Source organism: Palaemon carinicauda, unplaced genomic scaffold (assembly GCF_036898095.1).
Source record: "Palaemon carinicauda isolate YSFRI2023 unplaced genomic scaffold, ASM3689809v2 scaffold517, whole genome shotgun sequence".
Lineage (NCBI taxonomy): Eukaryota > Metazoa > Arthropoda > Malacostraca > Decapoda > Palaemonidae > Palaemon > Palaemon carinicauda.
The window spans coordinates 8228-22274 of NW_027171780.1; the positions used below are offsets into that span (position 1 = coordinate 8228).

Sequence of the window (14047 nt, forward strand, 5' to 3'; positions counted from 1 at the left end):
GCACAAGCTTCTAGGGAACAATGATAACCATGATAAACTTTATTACCGTTGCCAACGAAGTTGGAAGGAGGTTATATGTATTTATATGTATGTGTGTATATATATATATATATATATATATATATATATATATATATATATATATATGAATATATACATATATATATATATATATATATATATATATATATATGTGTATAAATATGTATATATATCTACATTATATATATACAGTATATATACATATATATATATATATATATATATATATATATATATATATATATATATATATATATATATATATGTATATATATACATATATATATATGTATATATATACATATACATATATATATATATATATAAATTATATATATACAGTATATATATATATATATATATATATATATATATATATACATATATATATGTATATATATACATATACATATATATATAAATTATATATATATACAGTATATATATATATATATATATATATATATATATATATATATATATATATATATATATATAAGACAGACAGACAGACACAAGCTAGATTACTCCTACAATGACTATCTCCTACGTGTCATTTCTCGTTCATGTAATTTACTAATCTTACGTGAGGCCATTATACCGTGATTTATGTGATTGATTTCCGTATTAAAAACTCGTTTGATTGATGTCACGAGGACTAGAGATTTCACAAGATGGATCACGAAATTATTCACGAAACATTGAAGAACTTTGGTAGATTTATGCTCATGATTTTGAGGTTTTTTTTTTTTTTTTCCCTTTTTTTTGACGTTCTTCTAGATAAGGACTTATGTATGATGGACGAGGGTCTATTGCCATTATTATTATTATTATTATTATTATTATTATTATTATTATTATTATTATTATTATTATTATTATTATTATTATTATTATTATCATCATCATCACTTGCGGGTAATAACCGTTTGCTATATAGCATGAGACCCTGAATATTACACTTTGTGAAGGAAACATTTTAATGGGAATTAATGTTCGTGAAATGGAACTGGGTTAAATAAACCTCCTTGGATGATATTTCTTACGTAATAATTCCTGTCTTAGAAATATATCAGATGAGGGTATTATTATTATTATTATTATTATTATTATTATTATTATTATTATTATTATTATTATTATTATTATTATTATTACTTGCTAAGCTACAACCCCAGCTGGAAAAGCAGGATGCTATAAGCCCAGAGGCCCCAACAGGGAAAATAGCCCAGTGAGGAACGGAGACAAGGAAAAATAAAATATTTTAAGAACAGTATCAACACAAAAAAAAAGTATATGATATTAAAAGCCTGACACGTCGTATAGGATATTTTTGTTACCCAGCATGATTCTCAAAATGCTTGCTTGTAGTTTTTTCTTGTAGAGTGTAAGATCTCAAAAATACAAGAAAACAAAAAGTGTACAGTAACTAAGACAATGAGAATGAAAGTATGCATCGCAAAGGCTACATATTTCGTACATACTAATCATAAGCCTCACCCGATGTATAATACAGAAAATCCATTTTTTCTTCGTACATATAACTATAAGCCCCAAACGATATTTATGACAGAAAATATTTTTTTTTTCAGACAGTATGATTTTCAAAAATCTTAACTGCAGATTTATCTTGCTCTCTTTGCAAGGGACTTTAGCCTTCTGTAAGCGTTAAAATCTTAAATGCAGATTTATCTTGCTCTCTTTGCAAGGGACTTTAGCCTTCTATAAGCGTTAAAATCTTAACTGCAGTTTTATCCTGCTCTCTTTGCAAGGGACTTTACCCTTCTGTAAGCGTTAAAATCTTAACTGCAGATTTATCCTGCTCTCTTTGCAAGGGACTTTACCCTTCTGTAAGCGTTAAAATCTTAACTGCAGTTTTATCCTGCTCTCTTTGCAAGGGACTTTACCCTTCTGTAAGCGTTAAAATCTTAACTGCAGATTTATCCTGCTCTCTTTGCAAGGGACTTTACCCTTCTGTAAGCGTTAAAATCTTAACTGCAGATTTATCCTGCTCTCTTTGCAAGGGACTTTAGCCTTCTGTAAGCGTTAAAATCTTAACTGCAGATTTATCCTGCTCTCTTTGCAAGGGACTTTACCCTTCTGTAAGCGTTAAAATCTTAACTGCAGATTTATCCTGCTCTCTTTGCAAGGGACTTTACCCTTCTGTAAGCGTTAAAATCTTAACTGCAGATTTATCTTGCTCTCTTACAAGGGACTTTACCCTTCTGTAAGTGTTAAAATCTTAACTGCAGATTTATCTTGTTCTCTTACAAGGGACTTTACCCTTCTCTAAGCGTTCTAAACGTTGTAGAGGGTGTCTGAGGAAAGAACTGCTATTGATTTGAGCCTTTTGGAAGCCTTGTACTGCTGGTGATTTGAGCCTTTTGGAAGCCTTGTACTGCTGGTGATTTGAGCCTTTTGGAAGCCTTGTACTGCTGGTGATTTGAGCCTTTTGGAAGCCTTGTACTGCTGGTGATTTTAGCTTTTTGGAAGCCTTGTACTGCTGGTGATTTGAGCCTTTTGGAAGCCTTGTACTGCTGGTGATTTGAGCCTTTTGGAAGCCTTGTACTGCTGGGGATTTGAGCCTTTTGGAAGCCTTGTACTGCTGGTGATTTGAGCCTTTTGGAAGCCTTGTACTGCTGGGGATTTGAGCCTTTTGGAAGCCTTGTACTGCTGGTGATTTGAGCCTTTTGGAAGCCTTGTACTGCTGCGGATTTGAGCCTTTTGGAAGCCTTGTACTGCTGGTGATTTGAGCCTTTTGGAAGCCTTGTACTGCTGCGGATTTGAGCCTTTTGGAAGCCTTGTACTGCTGGTGATTTGAGCCTTTTGGAAGCCTTGTACTGCTGGTGATTTGAGCCTTTTGGAAGCCTTGTACTGCTGGTGATTTGAGCCTTTTGGAAGCCTTGTACTGCTGGTGATTTGAGCCTTTTGGAAGCCTTGTACTGCTGGTGATTTGAGCCTTTTAGAAGCCTTGTACTGCTGGTGATTTGAGCCTTTTGGAAGCCTTGTACTGCTGGTGATTTGAGCCTTTTGGAAGCCTTGTACTGCTGGTGGTTTGAGCCTTTTGGAAGCCTTGTACTGCTGGTGATTTGAGCCTTTTGGAAGCCTTGTACTGCTGGTGATTTGAGCCTTTTGGAAGCCTTGTAAACATTGTAGAGGCTGTGGAGTCAGTGCATGCCGTGTTGAAGCCAGAGATTTTAGCCTTCTGGAAACGCTAAAAAAATTGTGAAAGCTGATAGTATGTGATATATATATATATATATATATATATATATATATATATATATATATATATATATATATATATATATTTACATATATGAATTCATATATATAAACAAACACAGTCTACCATAAATATAAACAAACACACTCACAAGTTAAGAGCGAGATAGGAGATGGTCACTTCGCTATGCTGATTCTCTTCCAAACGCCCAAAAAGCAATGTGCAAAGACACCAGACACCCGTCATGAAAAACGCATTTTCGTATCGAGAGGAAAATGAAAATACCAATTTTATTGGAATTCTGTCCGAGGCAAGATGAAATGACTCTTGTAGACCGAAAGAGAAAAGGGATGCTGTAGAAGATACGTCTTCTTATCTCGTATATTTCGAGATCTAAGGCTTTTTTTCTGTTATGATTTGATGTTGGTAGATGGGATCTCAAAGGTGACGTAACTTGGGAAGATATACAGTTTTCTGACGGAACTTATAAGATACGTATCACTCACACCATTTTTTCTTTCCTTGGGAAGAGAAAACAATATGATATTGCATGTCACTGTTACCCTGGTCCGTGTTTTAGAATGAAGGGTTATTTGGACTAGATATAAACTCTCTCTCTCTCTCTCTCTCTCTCTCTCTCTCTCTCTCTCTCTCTCTCTCTCTCTCTCTCTCTCTCTCTCTCTCTCTCTCTTCTTTCTCTCTCTCTCTCTCTCTCTCTCAATTTCACACCATTTATCTTACTGCCTGTAAGACATTTTACAAAAAGTAACTCTCTCTCTCTCTCTCTCTCTCTCTCTCTCTCTCTCTCTCTCTCTCTCTCTCTCTCTCTCTCTCTCTCTCTCACTTATAATAAGATATAAGCACTACATTAGTATTTTATACGTATACAGTACTTTAAGGTGCCAAAACATAACCTCCTTCCAACTTTTTTGGCGAAGGTAATGAACTTTTGCGTAAAGGAAATATAATGGAAACAAAATTGTCTCTGTCTTGGATTCATTATAGATATTTTTCAGTTAATTAAAAGTATTGCTGTCGTTATTTTTTCTAATTATTCATGCATGAGATTGTAATATAAACAATATCAATTTCCATACTAAATTCAATGGTATTTCCTTTATTTTAATATCCAACGAGCGCCATTGTCAAACTGCCAAATTAATAAAAGCAGCTGAGCGGAAGGACCGTGAATAAAAATCCCATTTTTTTTTTTTTTTTTTTTTTTTTTTTTTTTTTTTTTTTTTCACCAATTGTTCTTCATTCGTTGAATTCATTTCCCTTTTTCTGTATTCCGATTCTAAAACATTTCACCCATTTGTTTCTTTTACAAGAAACACATTTTTGAAAAAATGCGCCGTCAAAAAAAAAAAAAAAATGTAATTTTAATCGGAAATTCTCTGTAAAAATCTACTGTCCTCAGCCGTATTTCAGTAAAATACATTTAATCAGAAATTCTCCGTAAAAATCTACTGTCCTCAGCCGTATTTCAATAAAATACAGGCGACCGTAATTTCAATATATTATTCTCAGCCGTATTTCAGTAAAATACAGGAGGCCGTAATTTTAATATATTGTTCTCAGCCGTATTTCAGTAAAATACAGGCGACCGTAATTTTAATATATTGTTCTCAGTCGTATTTCAGTAAAATACAGGCCACCATAATTTTTATATACTGTTCTCAGCCGCATTTCAGTAAAAACAGGCGACCGCAATTTTAATATATTGTTCTCAGCCGTATTTCAGTAAAATACAGGCGACCGTAATTTTAATATATTGTTCTCAGCCGTATTTCAGTAAAATACAGGCGACCGTAATTTTAATATATTGTTCTCTGCCGTATTTCAGTAAAATACAGGCGACCGTAATTTTACCCTACTTTATTATCATTTTTAACGGGTTGGGGACAGTAATATCACTCTTTTACGTCAATATATCCGTTTTTAAAACGGTAAATGCCTGGCAACATTTATTCCAGATTTTTTACCGTTTTTTTACGGCAAATTTTTAACAGTATGATAATCGTTGGGGCAAAGTATGCAAGATTATAACCATGACTAGCCTTGTCAAATCTGTTACTTCAGACCTACAAAGTAAATAACAGCATAAATAGATCAATTCGAAGACAGAGTGAGATTGACCAATAAATATTGGTTCGTTGAGTCAAAGTACATTACCTTATGACATTCTAATCAAACATTTCATTATTATTATTATTATTATTACTATCCAAGCTACAACCCTAGTTGGAAAAGCAAGATGCTATAAGCCCAGGGGCTCCAACAGGGAAAAATAGCCCAGTGAGGAAAGGAAATAAGGAAATAAATAAATGAAGAGAACAAATTAACAATAAATCATTCTAAAAAAAGTAACAACGTCAAAACAGACATGTCACATATAAACTATTAACAACATCAAAAACAAATATGTCATAAATAAACTATAAAAAGACCCATGTCCGCCTGGTCAACAAAAAAGCATTTGCTCCAACTTTGAACTTTTGAAGTTCTACTGATTCAACCACCCGATTAGGAAGATCATTCCACAACTTGGTAACAGCTGGAATAAAACTTCTAGAGTACTGCGTAGTATTGAGCCTCATGATGGAGAAGGCCTGGCTATTAGAATTACCTGCCTGTATGGTATTACGAACAGGATAGAATTGTCCAGGGAGATCTGAATGTAAAGGATGGTCAGAGTTATGAAAAATCATCTATATAGACAACGAACCGCAAGTGATACTCTAGTGATGCTAACATTTCCGTAAAATTCTATAGCTTGTTAATTATTACACAATCATTTAATTCAGTTTGGTTTGATTTTTTTTTCTTTTAAATAAGGATAACTGTTCTTAGCAGTCTCAAGCCAAAACATCTCCTAGAAAGGCCCGCCTGAACAGACCTTTAGTGTCTGGTGGAGGGCGAGAAATAAACCCGTAAAAGTAAGTAAGTAAGTAAAGGATACAGATAATGAATGTTATTTGTTATTAGTCAGCTTTCACTTGGAAACAAATTAATGCTGAAATTCCTGTGATTGTTTTGCTAAATATCGAGAAAGACAAAAAATACAGCGATTCTTTGAAATATATGCTAGGGATTTCATCTGTCTATTGCAAAGTAAGTATCACGAGATTTATATGTGCTATCTTATGTGGTTTCCTTGAGGGTTACACTTAAAAATTTGCCCTTTAAATGCGGTGAAAAAAATACTGAAATAAATGTTGCCAGGCATTTACCGTTTTGAAAATGGATATATTGACGTAAATGAGTGATATCTTGGTCACCAACAAGTAAAAGATGATAGCAAAGTAGGGTAAAATTGCGGTCGCTTGTGTTTTATTGAAATACGTCTAATAACAGTATATTTTGACGGAGAATTTCCGGTTGAAATTGTGATTTTTTCAACAGTGCACATCATTAGTCATTAAAGAATAGTAGTTCTGCAACTTAGAAATAGATGGCTCCACTGTTTAACAATGACGGTAAAACAAAGTTTTTCAACAGTGTACGTCATTAGTCATTAAAGAATAGTAGTTCTGCAACTTAGAAATAGATGGCGCCACTGTTTATCAATGACAGTAAAACAAATGCTCTGATTGTGGATCTCTGCTTCGTTTCTTTGTCATCCTTGTTTTGTCAGTGGCGAACGGAAGACGGTAGACATTTTTTGAGGAAAAGTTAGTCTTGTGGTTCTGGTGATCTCGTAAATTTGTGAAATTGTGTCCTTGTTTTGTGAAGAGTAAGTAATAATATATTTAGTTTATTTTCTACGTTAATTGGTGAAATTATTAGTTTTCGTGAAACTGTGAATGTTACGTTTTTACTAGTGTGCTGAACTATGTATTTTAAGAAATTGAATCTACTTAATTATATTGCGTTTGGTGGTTTATGTTGAATACTGTGGCGTGATTTAAAGTCTTGGTAAACTTCTTTTAAGTTTGCTTTTAGGATTTGGTGATTAATTTGTTCATAGCTATGTAACTTTTGGTAATGTTTGGAAAAACTGCTTTAAAAGGAAGTGGCTTACACCTGTCATTTCAATTCTGTAGCCAATCTGAATTACCAAGTTGCGACTTGGTAAAATATGTAGTTTGTCCTTGAAAATTGTGGTTAGCAGCTGTAGATATTTTAAATGACTAGTCTTTTAATACTGCAACTTGGTAAAAATGTAGTGTCCTTGAAAATTGTGGTTAGCAGGTGTTGATATTTTAAATGACTAGTCTTTTATTACTGCAACTTAAGATATTTATTGGTCTGTTCTTTTGAAGTGGTCAGCAGCAATGTGTAAATTGTAGTTACTTTAAATGACTTGGCCTTTAGATACTGTAATTTTATGTATAGGTTAATTGGTCTTCAGTTCCTTAACATTGAAATTACCAGGTTGTCCTACGTTCTTGTCAGATCAGTAGCAGCCTATTGCAGATTTAAAATATAATTTTACAGGAAAACCACTTTGGATACAGTTAACACTTCGTCACCATTCTATTCAATATTTCCTAAATTACTTATAATTTGTATTCTGAAAGCAGCGAAGCCTTAATTATATATTGTGGCTAGTTTTGTACGACAAACTTCAACCAGTGTATATGATCTTTAATGGGCCATATTTTTGCTATTACTTTAGTCCACTATAGGTTTAAAAGGCTCCACATGAACAATCAGAGGCAAGCAAATGACATAGCCATAAAACAGGACAATGCCCTGGAGATTTGAGTATATATTATCAGGGCCCAAGCCCCCTCTCTATCTTAGCTAGGACAGAGTCGGGCAATGGCTGCTCTAGACTCTGGCAGATTGAACTATAGGTCCCCCTCCTTAGCTCTCATGGATGGTGAGGTTGCAGTGACTAAAAAACTAACTAATTTGAGCGGGATTAGTCTGGCGAGCACCAAGCAAGGATGTTACCACTTAGGCCACGAGCCAAACTTGGCTCAGTCTTGCTACTTGCAGGATTTTTTAATACAGTAAACAAAAACTAACTCCCTGAAAGTTTGTTTGAAATAATGGGGATTGCTCTGTTGTCTTATGATACTACTATTAGCAGTTAAGCCTCGCATTCTTGCTAGTCAAGATCAGGTGCTTTCATATATTTAGAATAAAGAACTATACCTGCTTTGTTGGATATGGATATATTGGCTTTGGTATGGCTAGTGTAAAGGGATTAATCTGATGTTTACTCTCATAGCTTGTGTATAGGGATTCCTGTAAGACTTCTTTGATATCCACGCTTAAGGTTCTGTAAATGATTTGTTAAAGTGAAACTTTGATTTTATAATTAACAAAAGTGAGAATCTTTATATTCTTTAAATTTTGTTCCCCTCAGGTGCCGTAAATATACAAAGGTATACAGCCCCTGCTGAACTTACAATCTGCAAGTTTGGGACTATTATCATTGGAGCAGTTCTTGCCATTCCGTTACAACTGAAACCTTGCTCGTCCTTTTGAAAGTTAATGGAGGCTTTCAAAATCCGTAGTAAGTATTGATACTCCATGGTTTGGTTGCTACCTATTAAATATAAAGTTTTTACCACGGTTTCGACCATAACATGAGAATTTTAGTCATTAGTACAGAGAATTTAATATAATTTATACAGCTAATATTATACTGTTATCTCTTGCTTCCTGTTGCATGAATTTTGAGTTTTTACCTCAACTGTGTTAATGCAATTTGGACAGAATTTAATGCAATTTGTACAGCTATTACTTTGTACTGTAATCTCTTGCTTCCTATTCCATACATTTGAGTTTTTATAACTTGAGATTTTAATGGAAGTTTTATACTGTTGATACTTGGCACTAATATTAATTTTTCTTGCAGAGGCTGATCGGTTTGGCTGTATAGCGAGGAAGACTTTGCCATGGCCTAACCTCCTGAATGTCTAGACTTACTTTTTCCTTTACTGGCCACAGGTGACTGAAACCAGAATTTCAAAGTCAAATATTACTGAATAGTTCGGTTACGTTTTATACTCCAAATTCGTGCTGCTTTTGGGCTTCTGAGTACTGGGCAGCTTCAACACAGCGATTCTTTGAAATATATGCTAGGGATTTCATCTGTCTGTTGCAAAGTAAGTATCACAAGATTTATATGTGCTATCTTTAGTGGTTTCCTTGAGGGTTACACTTAAGATTTTGCCCTATAAATGCAGTAAAAAAATACTGGAATAAATGTTGCCAGGCATTTACAGTTTTAAAAACTGATATATTGACGTAAATGAGTGATATCTCGGTCACCAACAAGTAAAAGATGATAGCAAAGTAGGGTAAAATTGCGGTCGCTTGTGTTTTATTGAAATACGTCTGATAACAGTATATTTTGACGGAAAATTTCCGGTTGAAATTGTGATTTTTTCAACAGTGCACATCATTAGTCATTAAAGAATAGTAGTTCTGCAACTTAGAAATAGATGGCTCCACTGTTTAGCAATGACAGTAAAACAAAGTTTTTTAACGGTGTACAGTACGTCATTAGTCATTAACGAACAGTAGTTCTACAACTTAGAAATAGATGGCTCTACTGTTTAGCAATGACAGTAAAACCAAGTTTTTTAACAGTGCACGTCATTAGTCATTGAAGAATCGAAGTTCTGCAACTTAGAAATAGATGGCGCCACTGTTTACCAATGACCGTAAAACAAAGGCTCTGATTGTGGATGTCTGCTTCGTTTCTTTGTCATCCTTGTTTAGTCAGTGGCGAACGGATGACGGTAGTCATTTTTTGAGGAAAAATTAGTCTTGTGGTTCTGGTGATCTCGTAAATTTGTGAAATTGTGCCTTTGTTTTGTGAAGAGTAAGTATTAATATATTTAGTTTATTTTCTACGTTAATTAGTGAAATAATTAGTTTTCGTGAAACTGTGAAAGTTTTTACTAGTGTGCTGAACTATGTATTTTAAGATATTGAATCTACTTAATTATATTGCGTTTGGTAGTTTATGTTGAATACTGTGGCTTGTTTTAATGTTTTTGTAAACTTTTAAGTTTGCTTTTAGGATTTGGTGAATAATTTGTTGTTGGTTAAATAACTTGTGGTAAGGTTTGGAAAAACTGCTAGAAAAGAAAGTGGCTTGCACCTGTCATTTCAATTCTGTAGCCAATCTAAATTACTAGTCTTTTAATTCTTAAACTTTGTAAAAATATATTTTTATATCCTTGAAAATTGTGGTTAGCAGCTATAACCATCATAAATGACTTGTCTTTTAATACTGTAACTTTATGAAAAGATTTATTGGTCTGTTCAAGTGGTTAGCAGATGTGAAAATTGTAGTTACTTTAAATGACTTGGCTTTTCAATACTGCAACTTTATGTAAAGGTTAATTAGTCTTCAGTTCCTTAACATTGTAATTACCAGGTTGTCCCACGTTCTTGTCAGAGCAGTAGCAGCCTATTGCAGATTTAAAATATAAATTTACAGGAAAACCACCTTGGATACAGTTAACACTTCGTCACCATTCTATTCAAAATTTCCTAAATTACATATACTTTGTATTCTGAAAGTAGTGAAGTCTTATATTATATATGGCTAGATTTGTACAACAAACTTCAACCAGTGTATATCTTTAATGGGACATATTTTTGCATTAGGTTACCTAATCTACTTTAACGTTTAAAAGGCTCCTCGTGAACAAGCAGAGGCAAGCAAATGACATAGCCATAAAGCAGGACAATGCCCTGGAGACTTTAGTATATATTATCAGGGTCCAAGCCCCCTCTCCATCTTAGCTAGGACAAGGTCTGGCAATGGCTGCTCTAGACTCTGGCAGATTGAACTATAGGTCCCCCTCCTTAGCTCTCATGGATGGTGATGTTACAGCGACCAAAGGAACAAACTAATTTGAGCGGGATTAGTCTGGCGAGCACTAAGCAATGATGTTACCACTTAGGCATCGAGCCAAACTTGGCTTAAGTCTTGCTACTTGCAGGATTTTTTAATACAGTAAACAGAAACTAACTCCCAAAAAGTTGGCTTGAAATCCTGAAGATTGCTGAATTATGTCTTAGGATACTACTTTTAGCAGTTAAGCCTCACATTCTTGCTAGTTAAGATCAGGTGCTTACATATATTTAGAATAATGAACTGTACCTGCTTTGTTTGATATGGATATATTGGCTTTGGTATGACTAGGGTAAAGGGATCAATTTTTATTTTTACTCTAATTGCTAGTGTATAGGGATTCCTGGAAGACCTTTGATATCCACGCTTAAGGTTCTGTAAATGATTTGTAAAAGTGTAACTTATTTTATAACCAACAAAAGGGAGAATTTTTATATTAAAGTTTTGTTCCCCTCAGGTGCCGTAAGTATACAAAGGTATACAGCCTTGCTGAATTTACAATCTGCACGTTTGGGACCATTATCATTGGAGTAGTTCTTGCCATTCCGTTACAACTGAAGCCTTGCTCGTCCTTTTGAAAGTTAATGGAGGCTTTCAAAATCCGTAGTAAGTATTGATACTCCATGGTTTGGTTGCTACTTAATAGATATAAGTTTTTACCACGGTTTCGACCATAACATGAGAATTTGTCATTTGTATAGTGAATTTAATGTAATTCTTCCTGTTCCATACTTTGAGTTTTTACTTTTTAAAACTTGAGAATGGTAATGGAATTTGGGCAGAATTTAATGTATTTTGTACAGCTATTACTTTGTACTGTAATCTCTTGCTTCCTATTCTATACATTTGAGTTTTTATAACTTGAGATTTTAATGGAAGTTTTATACTGTTGATACTTGGCATTAATGTTAATTTTTCTTGCAGAAGCTGATCGGTTTGGCTGTATAGCGAGGAAGACTTTGCCATGGCCTAACCTCCTGAATGTCTAGCCCTACTTTTTCCTTTACTGGCCACAGGTGACTGAAACCAGAATTTCAAAGTCAAATATTACTGCATAGTTCGGTTACGTTTTATACTCCAAATTAGTGATGTTTTTGAGCTTTTAAGCTCTTGGCAGCTTCAACAGCACAGTCAAGTTTGAAGGTTAAAGGTGTCTGGCTTCAGTTTCAGGATTCATCAGACTAGATCACCAGAACGTCAGCTTAGCAAGGCCCAACCCCCTGCCACTGTGGTGCCCTAAATTCGTTCTACTTTGAGCTTTTGAGCACCGGGCAGCTTCTCCAGCAGAGTAAAGTTTAAAGGGTGTCAGGCTTAAGTACCAGTTCATCAGAATAGATCACCAGAACGTCAGCTTAGCAAGGCCCAACCCCCTGCCACTGTGGTGCCCTAAATTCGTTCTACTTTGAGCTTTTGAGCACCGGGCAGCTTCTCCAGCAGAGTAAAGTTTAAAGGGTGTCAGGCTTAAGTGCCAGTTCATCAGAATAGATCACCAGAACGTCAGCTTCATAAGGCCTACCTCCCTGCCACTGTGGTGGCCTAAATTCGTGCGACTTTTAAGCTTTTGAGCACCAGGCAGCTTCTCCAGCAGAGTAAAGCTTAAAGGAGAAGCTGCCAGCAGAGTAAAGTTTAAAGGGTGTCAGGCTTAAGTGCCAGTACAAGGATTATCGTTCCATGGTGAAAGAGGAGCATACTGGATCTGCAACAAATGTTCAGAAGGGCAGGGTAAAGTTTAAAGGGTGTCAGGTTTAAGTGCCAGTCCATCAGAATAGATCACCAGAACGTCAGCTTCACAAGGTCTACCTCCCTGCCACTGTGGTGCCCTAAATTCGTGATGCTTTTAAGCTCTGGGCAGCTTCAACGGCACAGTAAGTTTGAAGGTTAAAGGTGTCTGGCTTCAGTTCCAGGATTCATAAGAATAGATCACCAGCACTTCAGCTTCGCAAGGCCCACCCCCTGCCACTGTGGTGCCCTTAATTAATGCTACTTTTGAGCTTTTGAGCACCGGGCAGCTTCTCCAGCAGAGTAAAGTTTAAAGGGTGTCATGCTTAAGTGCCAGTTCGTCAGAATAGATCACCAGAACGTGAGCTTCGCAAGGCCCACCCCCTGCCACTGTGGTACCCTAAATTCGTGATGCTTTTAAGCTCTGGGCAGCTTCAACGGCACAGTAAGTTTGAAGGTTAAAGGTGTCTGGCTTCAGTTCCAGGATTCATCAGAATAGATCACCAGCACTTCAGCTTCGCAAGGCCCACCCCCTGCCACTGTGGTGCCCTTAATTAATGCTACTTTTGAGCTTTTGAGCACCGGGCAGCTTCTCCAGCAGAGTTAAGTTTAAAGGATGTCATGCTTAAGTGCCAGTTCGTCAGAATAGATCACCAAAACTTCAGCTTCGCAAGGCCCACCCCCCTGCCACTGTGGTGTTTAATTAATGCTACTTTTGAGCTTTTGAGCACCGGGCAGCTTCTCCAGCAGAGTAAAGTTTAAAGGGTGTCAGGCTTAAGTGCCAGTTCGTCAGAATAGATCACCAAAACTTCAGCTTCGCAAGGCCCACCCCCCTGCCACTGTGGTGCCCTAAATTAGTGATACTTTTGAGCACCGGGCAGCTTCTCCAGCAGAGTAAAGTTTAAAGGGTGTCAGGCTTAAGTGCCAGTTCATCAGAATAGATCACCAAAACGTCAGCTTCGCAAGGCCCACCCCCCTGCCACTGTGGTGCTTAATTAATGCTACTTTTGAGCTTTTGAGCACCGGGCAGCTTCTCCAGCTGAGTAAAGTTTAAAGGGTGTCAGGCTTAAGTGCCAGTTCGTCAGAATAGATCACCAAAACTTCAGCTTCGCAAGGCCCACCTCCCTGCCACTGTGGTGCCCTAAATTCGTTCTACTTAAACATGGATTTTAGCAATTGGAATTATCATTTTCGGGAAGTGACTACAGGTCCCACTGCTAGGGTTCTTG

The 14047-nt window shown here is 35.9% G+C and overlaps 2 long non-coding RNA genes across 2 annotated transcripts; both read left to right on the plus strand.

The window, feature by feature from the left end:
* The first annotated feature begins 6833 nt into the window (after nucleotides 1-6833).
* LOC137637070 (uncharacterized) lies at nucleotides 6834-9514 on the plus strand. Its single transcript, XR_011043371.1, has 3 exons — nucleotides 6834-7004; nucleotides 8589-8738; nucleotides 9084-9514. It is a non-coding gene; the product is annotated as an uncharacterized lncRNA (long non-coding RNA).
* Nucleotides 9515-11500: 1986 nt separating this feature from the next.
* On the plus strand, nucleotides 11501-12766 carry LOC137637068 (uncharacterized). The gene is made up of 2 exons (XR_011043367.1): nucleotides 11501-11705; nucleotides 12024-12766. It is a non-coding gene; the product is annotated as an uncharacterized lncRNA (long non-coding RNA).
* Nucleotides 12767-14047: the final 1281 nt, after the last annotated feature.